Source organism: Pleurodeles waltl, chromosome 12 (genome assembly GCF_031143425.1).
Source record: "Pleurodeles waltl isolate 20211129_DDA chromosome 12, aPleWal1.hap1.20221129, whole genome shotgun sequence".
NCBI lineage: Eukaryota > Metazoa > Chordata > Amphibia > Caudata > Salamandridae > Pleurodeles > Pleurodeles waltl.
This window is the reverse complement of record NC_090451.1, coordinates 430686538-430694064: the sequence shown is the minus strand read 5'-3', so window position 1 is coordinate 430694064 and position 7527 is coordinate 430686538.

The following is a 7527-nucleotide window of genomic DNA, read 5'->3' as shown; positions in this document are numbered from 1 at the left end:
CCTAAAACCATAATTTGTATGGAAAGTTGAAGATGTCTAAAATGTTGAACTAGATTAGATTGTACTGAAGGGATTTTTGAAATACCCAAGAGGTCCCCTTCTTTGTTTCTTGGGCCTTCTAGTTTTCCTCAGGATTTTCGAGCATTGCTATTTGTTTCTTTGGAGCAACAGGGTATGTTTTACCTTTTGGTTTGGCTAAGCAATCCCTCACAAAATGTCCTTTCTTTCCACAGTATAGACATTGACCCTTCTGACGTCGTAGATCTTTTTCCTATTTGTCCAAAGGTTTTTGAAGAGTTCCAATTTCCATAGGTTCGCCAGCAGTTTCAGAAGTCGTATGGGGGACAAAGTTTTGATGTCTATCCGTATGCCAATTACTACGTTCAGGACATTTCTTGTCGCCTTTTCTTTCTGTAAGCCTGTGATCAAGTCGTAACGTTAGATTTATCAAATCTGTACAGATTTTGGGTTGAGGATCAATTTGTGCTAAAATATCTTTCAATTCTTCTTTGAACCCCTGATAGAAGAGTGCAGATCTTTTTTCCTCAGGGACAAATATGAAATGAGATCTTTATTACCTTGTCGCAATTCTAAAAGTTCTTTATCTGCTGACATAGTAATGGCACGTCGATCAAAAACTTTTTCAAACTCTTCTACAAAGAGGTGCCCATTATACAACAACCGGCTGTCCTGGCGTACCAGAGGAACTGCCCAAGTAGCAGCATCGCCTGTCAGATATGAAATAGGGAAGGCGATCCTAGATTGTGGGTCTGGAAAGGCGGCTGGGTGACAAGTGAAATGTAACTCCACCTGAGTAAGGAAGATTTGTACTTTAGAAGGGTCTCTGGAAAACCTTTCAGGAGCTGCGAGGGGAATTTGCGCAGGAACATTCACAGAGATATTACTGGGAAGAGAAGGTGAGCGTGGCGTAGGTGTGGTTCCTGTACCTTCAACTTTAGCCTGCAATTGTGTCACTTTGGTAACTAAAGCTGCCGTAGTGTTTTTGGAGTCCTGTAATTCCTTTTGTAATTGAGTGATAGCTTGCATTATAGTATCCAAGGTGGCCATCTTGACCAGCACCCGTACAGACCAAGAGGAATGTAACAATCGTGGGCTTACTATTCTGTCACAGCCCAATTCCTCTGGATCTGTACGTCACTGATCAAGGGCCCACCTCCCGGCAACACCAACTCAGATGCCTTTATTGCGCTGATGATTGGAGTGGCCAGGCGGGGGAAGGGAGAATAGGAAGGGAACAGCTAGGAGGGAGATCTGAAAAGGAAGATTGTTATTTGCAAAGAAAACAAAGTTCAATCATAATTATATATATATATATATATATATATATACATGCATATAAACATGCGCCAGTGGAGTACTCTTGCTCGTTTTAGTATTAACAATTTAACTGCAATAAATCAACATTTCCTAGAGATGGAAAGAAATCCAAATAATGACACTCCAGACCAAAAAACCATTACTGTAAATTATAATCACCAAACATTGTTGTCAAGAGCGTATGCCAGAAGCTCAAAAGGAATAAAGCAATCCTTCCTTTAGCGGAAACCAAATTAGCAACTTAGGCACAAAATAACATTTGTTTTTTTCTTTCAGAAGTAATTTGTGATCATCTTAATGTGCAAAATATCGTTCAAACAAACATTCAACAATGTCCCGTGATTTCTTCAAAAGTACACACGCACACACGCGCATTCTCAACTTCTGAGTCTGATAATAAATGGTTAACCTCACAACCTTTATAATGAAAGTTATCGCCAAGTAATTGCAGCGGAATATTCATGAAACAAAATTAAAGTTTCCTCGATACTTATTGTCTCCAATGAAACCGCTAATCTCCTGAAATCATAAGAGACGCGGAAACTAGGTATCAACAAGCCGTGCTCGTCTCAGCCGATCAAAGTAGAAGCGGAAACAAAGTATCTTTAGTTGACAAAGAACTTGAAAAGGCCGGCGGGGGAAGCCCCATCGGAACGAACTAACCGGGAGCGAGTTAGTCCAACTCACTAACACAGGAATCCAACGATGATCTTACCGAACAGGAACGTTCCAAAATAGTAAGCAAAGGAACCTGGGTGTGGCTGGTATTTATAGAGCAGCCACACCCTAGAAATGGCTACCATTGGAGGCTTCTGCGAATTGAAGTCCCAGTAAATGAGAGTGCTTTTAAATAGGGGCAATGCAAACACTATTGAGTAATTCCTCCAGGCAGATGAGATTTACCACATAGATGACTAGTAGAGCGTGATCTGTGGTAAGAGATGGCACCACATAAGCAAACCTTTTTCAGGAGATCTGCATGGGGGGCATTGCTGGAACCGCTCCAAATTGTGCGACCGCGTTTGCGATCGTGCTGGTTCCAAATCCTAACAGCTTTATACCCCCTTCTACAGAAGTCTTGGTTTCAATATTCAGATACTTTAATAAGCATTTGTGCTTTGAAGCCAGCATTTCTGGAGGTGCTAAAGCCAATTTATTTAAGTCGTGGATAAACTTTAAAAAATAAGTGCCAGATTTACACCTGTAGCAGTAAGATGACCCTTGCTAACAACTCCTTGTTTTTTTTTTCTCATTATGGGTAGCTGTGGATTTTTGGCGCTAGCTCAGCTGGCCCTTAGGCAAACCTACACATTTTTTAAAACTAGACAACTTAGGGAGAAGGGGGGGGGCATGACCTGAGTGGTTCTCATAAGGTAATATTACCCAGAAGGCCTTGCAAACTTTGATAAGAGACACACATTTTCATCACATTTCTGTGATGGAAAGACATGGAATATGCATGGAGACACAGATTTCCAACCACCCAGAGTTCTCACATGTCTCTGGTTAAGAGTGGTACCCCATCAGTTTGGGTGGCAAAGAGAAAAGGACACAAAAGGCCCTAAATCACTATGATGTGAGATAAGCAAAAGGAATAGGTGGGGTATTTAGGGCTGTACTGTGGCACCATCTATGCAAACCTACAAACCACAAAATAATTTGAAAACTAGAGAACCAAGGGAGTCTGGGGTGGTGTTCCTTGTGTGGATCACACTGGGTTTTCTTACCCACAAAGCTCTACACAACTGAAACACTGACTGAAATCACACATATTCATTTATTTTCTGTAATGGACACTTCCGGAATCCACAGGACTCCACAAAATTCTTATCACTCTGCATTACCCCACTCGTACTGATAAAAATGCTGCCCCACCTGTGTGGCTGCGCCTAGTGCTCACTACAGGAATGGCTCAAACCAAGGTCAATGGGAGCCTTCACCAGGGGACTCCTGTTGACCTTGGTTTGATACGTTTCTGTCACAGCACTAGGCCTACCTACACAAGTGAACCATTTTTATAATTTTTATCAGGAGACTTGGGGGAATGCCACATGGGTGGAAGTTTGTGGCTCCCACAGATTCCAGAACTTTCCATCACAGAAATGTAAGTAAAATATGGTTTTTAGACAAAGTTTGAGGTTTGCAAGGGATTCTGGGAATAAAAACCTGGTGTGACCCACACAAGTCAGCCCAACCTGGATAGCCCCAGATGTCTAGATTTCAAAAATGTACTGGTTGGCTAGGTTTCCCTAGGGGCCAGCTAAGCTAGGGTCCAAAACCTACAACTACCGACAATGGAAAAAAAGAGTTGGTTTTCAGTGGAAAAATGCGGTACCTCCATGTTGCCTGTTGGACCATTTCTAGTCATGGGCACAAGGCCATCCCACACAAGTGAGGTTCCATTTTTATCAGGAGACTTGTGGGAGCATAGAATAGTAGAACATTTGTTATTGCCAATTGGAGTTCGCTCAATTTGTGCCTTTCAAATGTAAGCCAGCCATTGTAACAAAAAGTTACTGATGAAAATGTCACAAATTTTTTCCTACTCATTTTCAGTATTTCTTTATTTCAACAGTTATTTCTCCTGGGAAAACCTTGAGGGATCTACACATATGGCCCTTTGCTGAATACAGACATTTGTATACTTTGTAGAAATCTATGGCTTTCCTTGCTCACCCATGTGTTTCATATTGGTTTCATCCACAACCTGGAAGTAGGTTGAGAGCCCAACAAAATAGGAAAAATGGCTACCTCTATGAAAAATGCAAAAATTGTGGTACACAATTCGTTTTTTTGTTTCAACTCTGCATGTTCCTGAAAGCTCGGAAAATGGTGACTCAAGTACAGAAAACCGTTAGTTGGTGCCATATTTAGGACACTTTTATCTGGAGCACTTTTCCCCTATTTTTCATTAAAAAAACTCAAACTTTTGCTATATTTTACCTACTTTCTCGGTCCCCTTCTGGGGAATCCACAAACCCTGAGTACCTTTAGAATCCTCAGGATGTTGGAAAAAAGGGTGACATTTTGGCATGGATACCATATGTGGAAAAAAATTATCGCAATCTCTTTGGGAAAACCTAACCTCTTTCTTCCATATTAAATCAATTATATCTATGAAGAGATCAGACTTTGAAGACTCACTGATTCAACAACACTTCTCATGCAATATGGCTCCCAAGTCATCAAAATAACTGAACTCCCTCACATGTCTTTAGTGGAAGTAAGTATTGCAGTTAGTTGGCTTTGGTTGGGCTACCCTAACGATCCTTGTTCTATTCCAGTTTTTAAATCTCTAGCCCCATCACTGGTGCTTTTACTCTGCGATTCTTCCAACGCTTCCCTAAGTGAAGACTGTTCCAGATTTCTACAAGAAGCGTGCTACAACTTCCCTTTTGAAGAAGTTTGACCTTGAGCCAGATGACTTGAAAAATTACAGGCACATCACTTTGTTGTCTGCTTTAACTACAGTCAAGAAGCAATAACTGCCCAAGCAGCTGGCAAATACTCTTGAGATCTTTGAGCAGCTGCACTGGTCTCAGTTTGGCTTTCATGAAGGTTGGAGCACTGAGGTAGTGCAGGTAGATGCGCTTGCTTTTCTCCATAGCACTGAAGACTTTACCCTCCCAGCAGTCCCCCTGTTGTGTCACCTTTATGCAGTATTTGATACAGTCAACCATGCCTTCCTTATAGACTGTTTCAAAAGCACTGAAAAGACAGGCCAGCCCTTGAGTGGTTCAGGCCCCATCCCCCAGGGATACTGTCAGTGGCCCTCTGTCCTTTTTGCTACAAAGAAGGACAAGTGGATTGTGGGTTGCCTTAAGGCTCTGCCCACTCACCCAACTTGTTTAACACATTATGCCCCCCCAGGGAGTTGATCTGGAGTATCAGCTTATGCGTATTAACCGTATGCAGATGACATGCAGCTCCTCCTGAGATTTAATGACTTATACTCTGCCACCATCTTACACAACATGGACAGTTTGTGTGCATTCCAAGGCTGGATGGCTTCCAGCTTTTCCAAATTGAATGGTAATAAAACCAAGATTTTGATCAGCAGTGACAATCACTGACTCTGGCCTCTTTCTGTCCCCTTCTCTTTGGAAGACCTCCAACTCCACGAAGCTAATGTTAAAAATCTTGCAATGTGGTTTGACAGCAAGCTATCATTAACATTCCAGATTTGAAATAAATGGTCTTCTTGTTTCCAGCTATTCCGTACCTTGAACAAAAATACAACCTTTTATGCCTGGGGTGAAATGGTCTAACATGATGGGCTCTCCTACCCTGTCACCTGTGAATTAAAGTAATACAGAAGAGAACCAAATTTGTAAACTTCAGAGGATTCAGAACTTGACAATGTGACTGGTATTTGGAATATGAAGATACCGCCAAGCTTTTGCTGCTCTTCATTCGCTCCACTTGCTTCCTTTTAAGCAGAATATTCAGTTCAAGGTCCTCAGATTGGTGCTTTGTGTCTACAACTATGCTAACCCAATACTGCATTCCAATTTCGTTTCACCTTATGACCCTTCCAGATCTTTGATATCTGTACCTGTATCTCAGCTTGGGCTGCCATGTCATCAGAAGGCATGATGTGGTGGGAGGTCTTTTAGATTTCTAGACCTTAATCTTCTGAATGTACCTCCTGTTGCTCTACACCAGACTATCTAGTTATCCCTTTTTTGTAAGAAGCTGAATATGTATTATCATATTACTGGTTTTTGTCCTTCTTGTGACTTTTCCCTTGATTTTGCTCCTTTTCTTCTGCTTTCTGACCTAGCACCATGACGCCTTCATAAGACAGTTAAACTTTACAAATAAATAAATGCATGCAACAATCACTGGCATGGAAGGCAATCACTTGGGTATTGCACTTTTCTTATTATAATAAACTGTGTACGGAATTTGTGTGTGATAGATGTAAATGGGTTGTTGATTGATGGGTGGGGGTGTGAGCCCTTCTCATGGAACAGCCACAATCCCTGTCATGGTGAAACATAAGCAAACCTTATATGGTACAAAAACAGTCAGGCTTAACATAGCGGAAATATGTAAAGTATTTATTCAGCACACAAACTGCATAACACAAGAACAATCCCAATTTTGAAAAGTAGAGTAAAACGTAATAAATTATTTGACCCCAAAATGACAAAAATACAATTAGTAGAACCAGAGATAGGCAATTTTAAAGATTTAGGTTAAAAATTCACTGCTAAAAAGCAAAAATTCAACTGCTGTTCTCTGGTTGCAGTAGACTTAGTCCCTGTCACAAGTTTAGGCCAAGCGCGGTGGAGTACAGGATGAATGCAGGACTGAGTTCAGTCCACTGACAAAGTACCTGGTGACCTGGGCATTGAGATGCAAAGATCCTTGAGTACACCTGCACAAGCTTCTGTCGCGGAGTCACCAATGAGCAGTTGTGATATGGGGTCCACTGTTGAGATGTGTTGTGCAGAGGCTGAGACGATGAAGCCGTTAATGAGACCTTGTGATGCAAGGTCCTGCATCGTCGCCGAGGAAGCTGCTACGGCTGCGAAGTCTTGTGCTGCAATGCGCTGGTGCAGAGCATGAGATGAGCTGCTCTGGCCCAGTGACACCATAAAAGGAGCTACCTGGGCCTGTGGGGGCTTGCGTTGTGATGCATCAGTGCTGAGGATGCAATGCTTTGTGCTGGGCAGGTGTTGTGATGAGTTGTGTCGCTCTGCATCAAGATGCATAGAGTTGCATTGCCATCAAGGAAGCATGTCATGTCCCTGTGGCTTGAACAGGAGACTAGTCGACTGAGCCTTGGAGATTTAATGGAGTCCTGGTTTCACATAGGCAGGCTTGTTTCAGGAGGGCAGCTCATAGCAGTAGAAGAGTCCTGGTGCAGCAAAAACAGGCTTTGGGCAGAAAAGCAGTCCTTGGGCACCAGGGCAGAATTCACAGCTGGGCAGCCCTTCTTCCTGGCAGAGTCCACAGGTCTAGAAGTGATCTGAAGAGTTGGGACTGAGGGCTCTCTACTACATGGTGCCAGCTTTGAAGTGGGAGAAGCTTCTAGTGTCTTCCCCTCCCAGGGGTGTCTTGAATATCCTGCCTCCCTGCCCTGGTCCCAGTCTGTCTGGGGGCACAATAGGCTACAATGAAGTCCTTTGTGTGTGAGCTGAGCCAGTGCCTTTGAAGTGCAAGTGTGATAGGTGACATCTC